This window comes from Podarcis raffonei, chromosome 1, assembly GCF_027172205.1.
Source record: "Podarcis raffonei isolate rPodRaf1 chromosome 1, rPodRaf1.pri, whole genome shotgun sequence".
NCBI classification, from domain to species: Eukaryota; Metazoa; Chordata; class Lepidosauria; order Squamata; family Lacertidae; genus Podarcis; species Podarcis raffonei.
The window spans coordinates 138607533-138621043 of record NC_070602.1 but is presented as its reverse complement, the minus strand read 5'-3'; the positions used below and the strand labels follow the sequence as shown (position 1 = coordinate 138621043).

At 43.0% G+C, this 13511-nt stretch overlaps 1 protein-coding gene across 44 annotated transcripts in view; it reads left to right on the top strand.

Annotated features, from left to right (window-relative positions):
- Positions 1-13511, top strand: part of MAP2 (microtubule associated protein 2) — a 221573-nt gene that overhangs the window by 109091 nt on the left and 98971 nt on the right. For 2 of the 44 annotated variants that reach the window (XM_053365096.1, XM_053365067.1), the window contains one exon: positions 87-125. The exons of the other annotated variants lie outside the window; for them this stretch is intronic. The gene's annotated coding sequence lies outside the window, so the exon portion shown is untranslated. The remainder of the gene's footprint in view (positions 1-86; positions 126-13511) is intronic. 44 annotated transcript variants of the gene reach the window in all.

Genomic DNA, 13511 nt, shown 5'->3' with positions numbered 1-13511 from the left:
TTGAGTAGGGATGCTTCCCCCCCGCCCCCCCCCCCACCTTCTGAGTTAGTGGTCATGATTTTCTTTGCTTTCTACCATGCTGCCAGCTTGCATTTTCTGGAATTTGTCGAGATACTACTGCAGTGGTAATGTGCATGTTTAGATTCTTTAAAAAAAATAAAATCCTTCTTTTTGTCTTTGACATCTTGCATGTAAATTTCATTTAAAGTTGTGCAAGAGGAGCAATTATTCTGAAATGTCACTGCACTCTGCTCTCCTTTGAAGTTGACATGTTTTCCCTTTAACTCAGGATGTTGTTGTGTGTACCAGTACTGGGGTCCATGCATGCCCTTTTTACACACACACACACACACTTTTGGCTAGCAGGAAGAGGAAGGTGATCCAGCTTGCTTTCAAACTGCAGCTTCTTTCCTTGTAGGGAAGGAGAATTCAGTGTGTATCATTTACTAGATCAGGCCCCATAAGAGGTAAATTGATGTATGCCAGAATACAGAGTAATAATAATAATAATAATAAATTTTATTTATATCCCGCCCTCCCCAGCCGAAGCCGGGCTCAGGGCGGCTAACAACAATAAAACAGTACAACAGTACAACACAACACAACACTCTAAAATCATTCATTATAAAATTAATTCAATCAAACCAATGGCAACCATTGGGCCAGAGCTCCGCGAAGATTGCCGAAGGAGGGAGTCAGGCTGTGCCCTGGCCAAAGGCCTGGTGGAACATGCATGCCCTGCGGAAAGATGTCAAGTCCCGCAGAGCCCTAGTCTCTTGTGACAGAGTGTTCCACCAGATCGGAGCCACAGCCGAAAAAGCCCTGGCTCTAGTTGAGGCCAGCCTAACCTTCTTGTGGCCTGGGACCTTCAAGATGTTTTTATTTGAAGACCGTAAGTTTCTCTGTGGGACATACCAGGAGAGGCGGTCCCGTAGGTACGAGGGTCCTAGGCCGTATAGGGCTTTAAAGGTTAAAACCAGCACCTTAAACCTGATCCTGTACTCCATCGGGAGCCAGTGCAGCTGGTATAGCACTGGGTGAATGTGATCTCGCAGCGAGGACCCCGTAAGGAGTCTTGCTGCAGCATTCTGCACCCGCTGGAGTTTCTGGGTCAGTCTCAAGGGCAGCCCCACGTAGAGCGAGTTACAATAATCCAGTCTGGAGGTGACCGTCGCGTGGATCACAGTGGCTAGGTCAGGGCGAGAGAGGTAAGGAGCCAACTGCTTAGCTTGGCGGAGATGGAAAAATGCCGCTTTTGTTATAGCTGCAATCTGCGCCTCCATGGAAAGGGAGGTGTCGAAGATTACACCCAAACTCTTAACGGACGGTGCTGGCACTAATTGTGCCCCTGCAAGAGATGGGAGTTGCCCCCCCATTCCCATATCATCCCGTCCCAGCCACAGGACCTCTGTCTTCGAAGGATTTAGCTTCAACCGGCTCCCACATAACCATCCAGCCACAGCTTCCAAACATCTGGTCAGTGTGTCTGGGGCCGAGTCAGGATGGCCATCCATCAACAGATAGAGTTGGGTGTCATCAGCATACTGATGGCAACCCAGCCCAAAACTCCGGACAAGCTGGGCGAGGGGGCGCATAAAGATGTTGAAAAGCATCGGGGAGAGTATCACACCCTGAGGTACTCCACACACCAAGGAGTGGCGCGATGACAATTCTCCCCCAAGCACCACCCTCTGTCCTCGACCAGAGAGAAACGAGCGCAGCCGTTGAAGGACTGTGCCCTGGATCCCCACGTCGGCAAGGTGGTGGTCCAGGAGTTCGTGATCGACCATGTCGAAAGCTGCTGACAGATCTAGAAGAATCAGCAGCCCCGACCCGCCTCGATCCAGCTGTCTACGAAGATCATCTGTTAGGGCAACCAGAGCCGTCTCGGTCCCATGACCAGCGCGGAAGCCGGACTGGAATGGATCCAGAGCCGATGTTTCATCCAGGAACCCACCAAGCTGTTCAGCAACCGCTCTCTCAATCACCTTACCCAGGAACGGAAGATTTGAAACCGGGCGGTAATTGGTTAGATCTAAGGGATCTAATGATGTTTTCTTTAAGAGCGGGCGCGCCACTGCCTCCTTCAGTTCCCATGGGAATGTCCCCGTGCCAAGGGACAAATTGATGATATCCCCTAGGAGGGCCCGCACCTCGTCTGGACACGCTCTAATCAGCCAAGACGGGCACGGGTCGAGAGGACAGGTGGTGGGCTTTCCAGCTCGGAGGAGTCTGTCCACATCAGCTGGGGATATCCGGTCGAAGTGGTCCAATATTGGACCCGAGGACAGTCGAGGGGCCTCCAGTTCCTTTATTGTATCCAAATTGGCAGGGAGGTCATGGCGGAGCAACAAGACCTCTGCTTCCAGTGGATTTGCATGTTAATGCATATCCCCAGCCACATTCTGGTGCATGTAGTCATGCATAAATACAATTTTTATGTGGGACTAGAATTGGAGCAGGGTCCAGCTATGCATAAGAATGAAATAAAAGTGGTATCAGTAGTCGTATCAGCAGGATGTATGACTAGATCGGTGCCTTTTTAGGCTTCCAGTTGCAGTTCCTGGCCCCATTTGGTACCCCAAGCTGCTGGCAGCTGTTTCATCTGGGATCCCTTGAGCTTAAATAAATATTCCAATTACATTTTATACCAGACTGTTGCCTCCCTCTGTCTCAGCTAATCAATGTTTATTTTAAAAACAGTTCCTCCCATGTCATCTGAAAGCACCCTTGAAAGCTCATTCTACTGTATCTTAATTGAGAGAACAATTAAAAGAGCCATTGCCAGAACCAACACAAAGGGATATAGCCCTTGCTAGATAGTTGCTTGTTTCAAGGCTCTAGGTTTTGGGGTTTTTTTAAGCCTATAGTGGTAATGACTCATATAGGCCTGCGTGGATGGAATCCATTCATATAATAATAATAAATAATAATATTAAAATATTTTAAAAAATATTTTTTTCTCTCCTGCCGGTGGGTTGAAGGAGAGTAGCAACCAGAAACCCATTCATGGGGAGGACTGTTAGTGAGGAACGCAACATAAACAGCCTTGTCATCCTCTTCCACAGTAACCTATCACCTTCCACTACACATGACCTCTATATCTTCCTCTACACATGATCACTGAAATGCAGGATAGCATCACTTATGGCCCTCCTTCCCCAAACTCCTCCCAAACACATTGTGTAAACAACAACAGCCTACCAACAAAATCTACCACAGCTGATTGTCCCAGGAGGCATCCAACAGAATTAGGAACAGTGTTACTAAAGTCCACCAAATTCACCCAGTCACTATCACCCTAGGGAGACCTGCTCCCCATCCCATCCTGTGTCACACCCAGGGAGGGCCAGCCTTCTCCCAGTTACAAACTTTTGCTCGGAAGGCATCTGGCAACTTTCTCCTATCATACAGGCTCTCACCCTGTATGTTAACATATGAGAGTGCTGGAGGTGAAATAGTTAAACAAGTTACCCAATCAGAACCTAGGGGGGTGGAGTCCGAGGGACTATAAAACCAGCTTTGGGAGGGGCGAAGGGGGAGTTCGTTGGGAGTTGGGTGGTTGGTTGGGGTGGGAGGGAATTGGGATAGAGTCTGGGGGTAGGTTGAGTTAGCGTAGCGAAATAAGCTGAGTCAGGAACAGTTAGGAGCTAGGAAGACAAGTAAATATCTGAGAGGTGGTTTAGGGAGTGAGAGCAGATAGCGGAAGTTATAGGTCTGGATAGGCAGCCCATGATTGTAATTGACTGAGACCGTTTATGAAACCACATGCTTGTTAAAATGCAATAAATAAGCAGAAGTTTATGTTCCAATTTAACCCTGACTGGATTCAGTATTGTCCCAGGTAGGGTCTGGGTGGTGGCAGCGAGAAATAAAGTGCTGGCACAGGGATCAATAGATGGTGAAGCGTCCAGGGACCCTGTGTGATCGCCACTCCCAGGGACTTCACCAGTCCCCCCCCCCCAATCCTGCTGTTTCCCCTGAAGCAGCTTCATTTTTAAGGACTTGTTGGCACACTTCTGCCTGAAGACTTTTGGCAGATCTAGGAGTTTTACTCATTTTCTTGCAGATGGAATGGTACGGATAGAAATTTAAAAGCACAGGGCTGCTTTTCTTTACAAACTGCACTGCATTCTCACTTTTATGGTTGACAACTCCTTGAGGTCACATAGGTGAGAATGATTACAAGTAGAACTTACTTTGCAGGGTAATGAATCAGTCCTGGACATGGAAATAAAAACATGCCCAATTTAAACTGATTTCAGATCTAACAGAAGACTACAATGATCCATTTAAATCATTCCTACGGTCTTTGGCCTACAACGTGACTTTGGGTGCACTTCTAGCAGTTGCCATAGCTACTGTGAAGAGTCCTTCATTGTCAGTGTGGTAAAACATTTTGTTATCTCTTAATACTCATGGAGTAAAATGTGACTCCACACATCCCACTTGTAATGCATTTCATTAATAATGGGTTCATACACCTCTTTAATCAACTAAAAATATTGTATTATTTACACAAGGTTGCCTTTAAATGTGGTAGATTGTGTTTTAAGGAATAGTTGCTTTTATTTGTTTAGAGGGCCTGGTTTAACAATATGCCATTCTTCGCCATGCGACTGTTTATTTAGGATGCAAGTTTATGATGATTAACGTTTTATACTCAGAGGTTGAGGTAACGGTTTTTACAGCAGAAGTCTGGCAGCAATAATTAGCAAGTCATTAAAAAGAAAATTCCAATTTCAGGGACTTGCTTGAGAAGGCAAAAAGACTTTGCTGCCTAAAAAAATACGAAAGCAAGTGCATGGTTACTGACCCAGTCATGTCAGTCTGAGAATCTGAAGGAAACCCGACTGATAAGAGTTTTGAAGTCTGAATACAGCCTTTTCATTCAACTCAGTTAGCAGAGGGCATGAATCATCTCTCAAACAGAGACAGTCCCTTTGGGTCAGAGCTGAGGTCATTGAAGGGACAGACTGCTTTCCTTAAGTGAATAAGGAAATGCACAAGACTTCATTCTGTGCCCTGCAGCATCCATTTTGATACATATGTTATTAGTATACAACATCCCATTAAGGATGCAAGTTAGAGCTTCTGGATACATCTGTAAGGGCCTTCTGAAATTACTTTTTAGACAATATCTGCCGCTCTGTTCACCTTGCTTTTCTCTGGGCAAAATTGTTTTTCCTCCAGTGCCCTAAAAATAATTTCCACCAGTGCCCCGTCTTTCTGTTTATATGCCTAGCCGTTTCATTGTTGTGGTGTCTTACATATGTGTAGCAAAGCAAGAGTAGCTTTTCCACAGCACATTTTGCTGTGGATGAAGCCCTTCTTGTGTGTTTGTCCTAAACTTTAGCAAAGTAACAGTCTGTAAAACCCTATATACTAGTTGAGCAACATGGGCATAAATAATTGGTTAGGAAGCTGCTTGGGACCTTCGACCTGACAGGACCTAACTGTCAGGAGCCCTGAGCTTCTCTGATATAAGTACTTTCATGGGGAATTAATGAAAGTTGAATTTATAAGTTGGATCAGATGGGGGAAAATATTCCTTAGGTCAGCAAGTACCTACTTAATTCCAGAGAACTCAGGGAAAGAAGTCTTATAATGAGCAGCAAGTTAAGATTTTATGTTTACCATTTTCTTGGTGCTACTGCAGTCAATTATTTCAAGCTAAACAGGCCACGCTCACCTGGCCTGAATCTCCTAAATAGCTTTTGTGAAGGTCATATTAACACAACATGATATTTTAATACTACTGTATAACTGGAGTCAAGCACAGAAACAGTACTATTTGAGTTGCAGAGAAATTTCACAGGCTCCAAGCTCTGTGTAGGAATTGCGGTGAGCTGGACTTGTCGAATCTCATTGTAAGAACTTCCACTCATTCCTGATAACACTAATGTTAATTTATGTCACAGCTTTGGACTCTTCAGCATTAAGTGAGCTGTTCCAGGATCTCAATGATTCTGAAAATGTGGAAGGCTTCTGCCATCCTGGAAAACAAAAACAAAAAAATCTACAGATGAGGAAGAAGGAGAATCCACTCAGGGCCACCTCCTAGCAACTGTCCCGTGGGAAGAACTCCAGGAGAAAGCAGGATGTAGCCAAAGGCCACTTCAATGCCCACTCCTCCTGGACTTTCTTCCTCCTGCCCCAAAGTCCATGTTCCACTAACTGCTCTGTAGGAAGGTTCCTGACAATATTTCATTGGTTAACATTGTTCATCTAAAAAAAATAATAGTTTAATATTACTTGTAAGCCACATCACATCCAAAGCAGGATGTAAATAATTTTAATACATAAATAACTAAATTACTACATGTGACATCACTACATCAGGCTTGATGGGGATTCATCACTAACTTCCCCCTTCCCCAAAGTGGATCCCAAGTTCCCATGCAGCTGAAGCTCTCCTTGATCAAATGTAAATCGCTCTCCTTCTCTAAAATGGGTCAGATGTGTTAGTTCCTTGTGTGGCATTAACAGGACACCCTGCTATTTTTCCTGGCAGTCTGAGCAAAGAGGTTAATGAGTACCAACTACAGCCTTCTTCCACAGAAGCCAAGGGCAATTTTTCAGTGCCAGAAACTAAACTCTCCTTTCACCTTTAGAGATTAATCTTTTTTGGATCTGCATTGAAGCAACTTGCTAGAGATGCATATGTCAATTGCTAGCATGGCCTCACTGTACCGTTTGTGGAAAGGGAGGGGAAAGGAATAAAATACAATATATACATACACATTGCATTTTCCATGAGTGTGCTAACTGCATAAAAAGTGCAGTGCATATTTTATTAAAATGAAATGAGCCACTGTAATTTTAGATAACCTTTCAAGTTAGCAAGACAAATATTTATGCACCTGTTATTTTAAGGCATAAGTTTTGCTCACTGATATCCAGAACAATTACCATCTGGAAATATGCTTATGTGTGATGTAGCTACTTAATATTGGTGGAAACCAAATACAATGTAACTTATCTCTGGTTTTCTACTCTAGCTAGATTAAATACAATCTAACCAAGACCTTGCATGCAGCCAAATTTGTGTGCTGGTATTGTCCACCACAGAACACTGCAACCACTTGGGATGAAAATAGAGCTCGAAGTAGCATTTTTATTACACTTTGTTTATTCCTTCCTTGAGCCCTTGGTGGGGTCTGGCCAACCCCCCCCCCAAACACTGGAACCCGCACTCCTCCTGCTGCCCCCTTACTTTTTAAATAAATCACTAGAGTGGTGTCAGCACTAGATCCCAGGGCTCTGAGAAAGGCCAAAGGGGTCCTTTTTCAGATCCAGGCACTCTGGGCAAGATGACCAAGAGAATGCCTATGCTGCTATGGTTTGTTATTGCAACTAGAAATATATTTTTTTTAACTTTGAATAATTCTAAGTTTCTAGCTGCCGCTGCTGCTGCTACTACTGCTGCAAATCACAGTGGCAGCACAGACATTCCCTTGGCGACCTGACAAAATGTCTGGTTCTGAGAAGTAGGACCCCGTTGACCCTTGGTACAAGGAGAAGAGAAACTGATCCAAGTGGACTTACTAGCTGTTACCAAAACAGTTCAGCCAATATATTGGAAAAACACAGCAAGACCCAGCAAGTTTAGAATGGCTAGAGAAAAGTTCTGAACATAATAAAAATGAGGAAAAGTGTCTGACAACATTCAAAGGAACATATAAAAGGCAACCTACACTTTATAGCCAAATGGGCCCATTTCATTGGAATGAAAGAAATCCCATTAAGGAGACATGTACTTCTTGTCTAATCTTTAGAAAAAGTCATAATATTATGATTATTTTGCTGTGCAGTCCTATCAATATTTATCAGAAGTAAAGACCACTGTGTTAATTATATATGGGATTGCAGGTTTAGCTGCTTTTTTAAACAGTTAGTTTTTAAATTAAAAAATATAAATCAAAACTTCAGATTACTTTTTTTAAAATTGTAAATTGTAGCAAACATTTTTTATCTAAATATACAAAGATACTGCTTTCTATTATGAAGTCTAAGAATCTGGGGGCATAATCTCGGGCATGGTCATTTGGAGGAAGTTCCACTGACATCTGTTAAAGACTTTTCACATTTTGTGTTAATGAGAAAATAATTTAATATCATTCTTTTCCCTACTGATACATTCTCCTCTCCACGCGCTCCTGAGGACATTTCTCACATCACCCTCACCTCTGCCCAGCCCAGCTGCTCCCACTCCATTCTGCGCCCCTCGACTGAGTCAGGTGGTGCCAGCTGAGCGCATCATGTGAACTGCTCCTCATGCTCCAAGCGTGTATGAGTTGTTTTTTCTAAACACAAACCTCAGTATTCAGGTTAAATTGCCATGTTGGCACTTTGCGATAAGTGGGTTTTGGGTTGCAGTTTGGGCATTCGGTTTCTAAAATTTTCGCCATCACTGTCCTAGACCAACTTCATCTAGAACTCTAATCTTGAAGTTTCCACAGCTCTCAGACAAATAACACCATCAAAATCCGGTCTTGTTGAGGAGTTTGTATAGCATTCTTATTCCTCTGTTCAGTAGACATCTTCCTCTCACACATCTCTGCCTACCCCATGGCCTCTTCAAAGCATGCAATAAACTCAAACAGTGTAATTTTTGAAACAATAACCCTCAACTAATTCTTCTTCTTTGCTATTTCAGGAAATCCATTTTAGAAACAAGGCAAAATGCTGTGTTGACATAAACAGTGGACAATGCAGTACTGATGAACATCCGTTGCTAAGATGTGTCCTTCACATCAATGTTGCACTTGTAGCCTCTGATTCCATATGCAGTAGAAATTAATGGAGTAGGTGTAGTTACCATTAAGCACAGGATGGCATCCCTTTGTTCGTTTATTGGGCTCCATCACGTATATCTAATGTAGCACCTAAATTACATGTTCATGTTCTGAAAGTGTCCCCTCTAATTTCAAAACACAATATGGGTATAACATATTAAAATGCTACCAAAGACGGCAACCATTTTGTGCTCATTCAGTTGACACACAATCATCAACAGGTCATTTTGGACCTGGAAAAGGGCAGAATGGGAGCAGATCTGTGAGTAAAATCCCACAGATAACTGAGATTTATTTAGTTCTTAAATGTCTTTTTAACTTGGGGTGGGTGGGTTACTCTCTCTATTCTGTGGAAGTATTTTAATCAACACCAGTTAGTTGCAGCTGACTTCAGTTAAAAGTGGAGGAGAAAAAACTTCACATGTATCGACATCCCTTCTCATTCTCGCCGACTGGAGAAATGACTGGAGTATAGAACTTCCCAGAAAGCTTCAGTGAGAAATAGGCAGACCCTAGAGAAGACATATAATGGGTATAGAGCCTTTGTTTGGCTCTAGGACAAGGACTTGGAACACACACATTTCTGTAATTCCAGTGGATGGCTAAGGACATGCAAACCCCAAATATACTTCATCATGACTAGAAAGAAAAATACTTTCAGTAACCTAGGTAAATTAGCCTACCTGCAAGCTAGACTTTATAGTTTATTCTCTTCGGTTTCATTTTTTCCTCACTTTTACCCTGGCTGTGGGAAGAGGGACTGAATGACCCTTTAGTTCCTCTTCAGATCTTTAGTTTAAAAATTAGAAAGTGCCACTGGAGAAGCAAGAAGAAGAAAACGTGGACACATTCTGTAGGAACTTCTTTAATGCTGGGATAATGGGAACATTCTCCTGGCAAGTAGTAAATCTTCTGACTAAATACAGGTTTTCTCTTGTTTTTCCTATCTCTACAGAAGTGCAATAATACAAAGGGTGGGGTGGGATTCTAATTGCATTCATAATTAAGCAGCTATAATGCAAATAAGGACAAAATCATCACAATGATCAATTTTAAAGAACCCCTCATTTTTTTCATACTGTGCAAAGAACAAAATTTCTCGGTTGGAAAGATTTAAATCTTAAATTATGACACTTCAGTCATCCTCAAAAGCAAAAGAGTTACAGGTTGTCTAGGCCTCTTAGGCAATATTTCTAATGTGAAAAGGTAGCTTTCAGTTTAAGCCAATTTGAACTGTGAAACATTAACAGTTCACATCATCTAAAACATACTCTACCAGAGTTGTGTTTTAAATAAGAAAATGTAGGTGTTACCTTTCTGGAAAGAGAAAAATTCCTGGTTAGCCCATAAATAACCACTGTTCTCTCTTGCCTTAGTCACAACCTTGCTGACTCAGCCTTTGATATGTAATTGCCACGGTAACATTCCTCTCTTTTCCTACAGGCTAGGCCAGGGGTAGGCAAACTAAGGCCCGGGCAAACGCCTTCTCAATCTGGCCCGCGGACAGTCCGGGAATAGCATGTTTTTACATGAGTAGAATGTGTCCTTTCATTTATACTGCATCTCTGGGTTATTTGTGGGGCACAGGATTTTTTTTTTCAAAATACAGTCCGGCCCCCCACATGGTCTGAGGGACAGTGGACCGGCCCACGGCTGAAAAAGGTTGCTGACCCCTGGGCTAGGCGGTCACAAGCACTCCTTTTGTCCTCCTTCCTCAACTCCCTCACCTTCCTACTTGGGTTTTACTGTCAGCGCACAAGATGTGATCCCCTCATGAATTATATCCGCCCGACACATTCTGAAAATTGACTAATTTTTGAAGTCAAAATGCAAGCTTACTCAGAACCAAAAATACATTAGTGGATTTAGCTTGTCTGATTTTATATAGTCTTTATATTGGAGTTTCAAGGCCAGTGCCAGGCGTGAGGGCACCCTCAGTAAAGTGCCCTCCACTGGGTCCCCTGTGATGCCCTCAGATCTTTCCCGATGCTAGCAGACCCCTCCATTCATTGCCAGCAGGCAGCAGAGCATAATCTGCTGCAGATGCCCACAAGCCTCTTGCCATTGTAATGTTTCCATGATGCCCCAACATAGCATCAGTCTGGGGCACTGTAGATGAGTGAAAACAGTGTCTTCCCAACCCTTTATTCCTGCTGCTTTGTGTGCCTACACTGAGATAGATGGGAATGGCATCTCCATCAGTGGGCCCTGATCAGTGGGATCCCAAGAGCTGCCTGATGATTGTGTTGCTCTGCCTCTGGTCATGAAGCTACGTGTTGCCCCTTTACACAAGTAATGCATGAAGGGAGCTATAAAAGTAAATCAATTCAAATAGCTTTGTAGCAGAAAAATGAATAGCTTTATCAGAAAGGGCAGGCTGCCTTCATGCACATCTTTTGAATTTGAGAACATAGTCTGTAGATTGATGTCTCCTCTGTTGTACAGTGGTACCTTGGGTTAAGAACTTAATTCATTCTGGAGGTCCGTTCTTAACCTGAAACTGTTCTTAACCTGAGGTACCACTTTAGCTAATGGGGCCTCCCGCTGCCACCGCACGATTTCTGTTCTCATCCTGAAGCAAAGTTCTTAACCCGAGGTACTATTTCTGGGTTAGCGGAGTCTGCAACCTGAAGCGTCTGTAACCCGAGGTACCACTGTACCCGCCATTGTGCATGTTTTTAGTTTGTTTTTAAGTACCTGATACTGTGCTGTTACGTAAAATAACACCATTGCAAAATTATTTGCCTGCTAAGTATCTGTACAGTTAAGTAAAAGAGCAAATGCTTTCAGTACATTATTAGTTACTTTAATGATTACCAAAATTACTAATGAAAAAAAGTGGCAATTATTGGACCTGTCATGTGTTCTCTGCTTACCAGTCTGCATTTAGGAGAATTTTCCAGGTTGCAATTTTCTCATACAACACAGAGAAGGTTGTTTTGATTCACTCCAGGTATTTCTCTGGCATTCTGTACTGCACCTTACCAATAACATGAGAATTTAATCTGCATTCTGCACAGTAACCCTCTATTAAACATATTGAGCCAATGTTTGGTCCTGCTGTAAGATGCACCACACAGGGGTCATTTTAAAGACAGAAGACTTCCATTTCTTATACAGAGGGATCTCTGCAGCTTGTGAGCATTTCTTTACAAAAGATTTTGAACATATAGTAAGGGGCATTAAAAGAGTTAAGATTTGTTGCATTGGTAATAAAAAACTACATTCATTGGACTTTACAGCAGTAACACAGGGAGGTCTGTGACTGTGGGTAGAGTGCATGGTTTGGGTGTCATAACACAGTGGCTTTTCCAGTCATTAGTATATCCAGTTTAAATGATCTCAGGGTTAGGAGAACTTGATGCGTGAGACCTTGAAAAGCCACCAGTATGATACTAAGCTATGGGTTTGTGTATATAAAGCTATTTTTACTTGCAATTGTTTTTGCAGTGAATGTTCATAGTCAGACCATTGGTCCAGCTAGCCCTGTAGTGTTGAGGTGAGCAACAAATTTTGCCTATAGGAAATTACAGCAGTGAATGCAACTTTGTAGGTGCTGGTTTGTGAATAGGGCTTCTGTCTCTCTTCTCCATATTCTGCACTGGCAAAGCTTGAGTGGGCATTCCTGAGTAGACGTTTTGGCAGCAGTGGGGAATCCAAAGGTTGGAATCTAAAGGTATGGGAAGCTGCTCCAAAAATCCATTTCCTAAAAATTGACAACCAAAAGATTGAAGCTCCATGGTGTTTTTAATATGTGAATTTTAATCCATGCTGTAATTTTAAATTAAATAGTTAAGTCCAACTTTTGTCTCCTGTCTTCCATCTAGCACCTAGTCAAATAGCTAGTGTGCTGACATCAATGAATTTATTGTATTTCTAAATATGCTGGACTTCTCAGTAGCAAGCCAGATAGTATATAGGATTGGATGGTGAGGGTTAAAACCTGGGTTAAAATTACTGCTCTACCAAAAAAGCTCCGTCTACTAATTTCATAGCATCATAGAGTTGGAAGAGACCACAAGGGCCATCGAGTCCAACCCCCTGCCAAGCAGGAAACACCATCAGAGCACTCCTGACATATGGTTGTCAAGCCTCTGCTTAAAGACCTCCAAAGAAGGAGACTCCACCACACTCCTTGGCAGCAAATTCCACTGTCAAACAGCTCTTACTGTCAGGAAGTTCTTCCTAATGTTTAGGTGGAATCTTCTTTCTTGTAGTTTGGATCCATTGCTCCGTGTCCGCTTCTCTGGAGCAGCAGAAAACAACCTTTCTCCCTCCTCTATGTGACATCCTTTTATATATTTGAACATGGCTATCATATCACCCCTTAACCTCCTCTTCTCCAGGCTAAACATGCCCAGCTCCCTTAGCCGTTCCTCATAAGGCATCGTTTCCAGGCCTTTGACCATTTTGGTTGCCCTTCTCTGGACACGTTCCAGTTTGTCAGTGTCCTTCTTGAACTGTGGTGCCCAGAACTGGACACAGTACTCCAGGTGAGGTCTGACCAGAGCAGAATACAGTGGCACTATTACTTCCCTTGATCTAGATGCTATACTCCTATTGATGCAGCCCAGAATTGCATTGGCTTTCTTAGCTGCCGCGTCACACTGTTGGCTCATGTCAAGTTTGTGGTCAACCAAGACTCCTAGATCCTTTTCACATGTAGTGCTCTCAAGCCAGGTGTCACCCATCTTGTATTTGTGCCTCTCATTT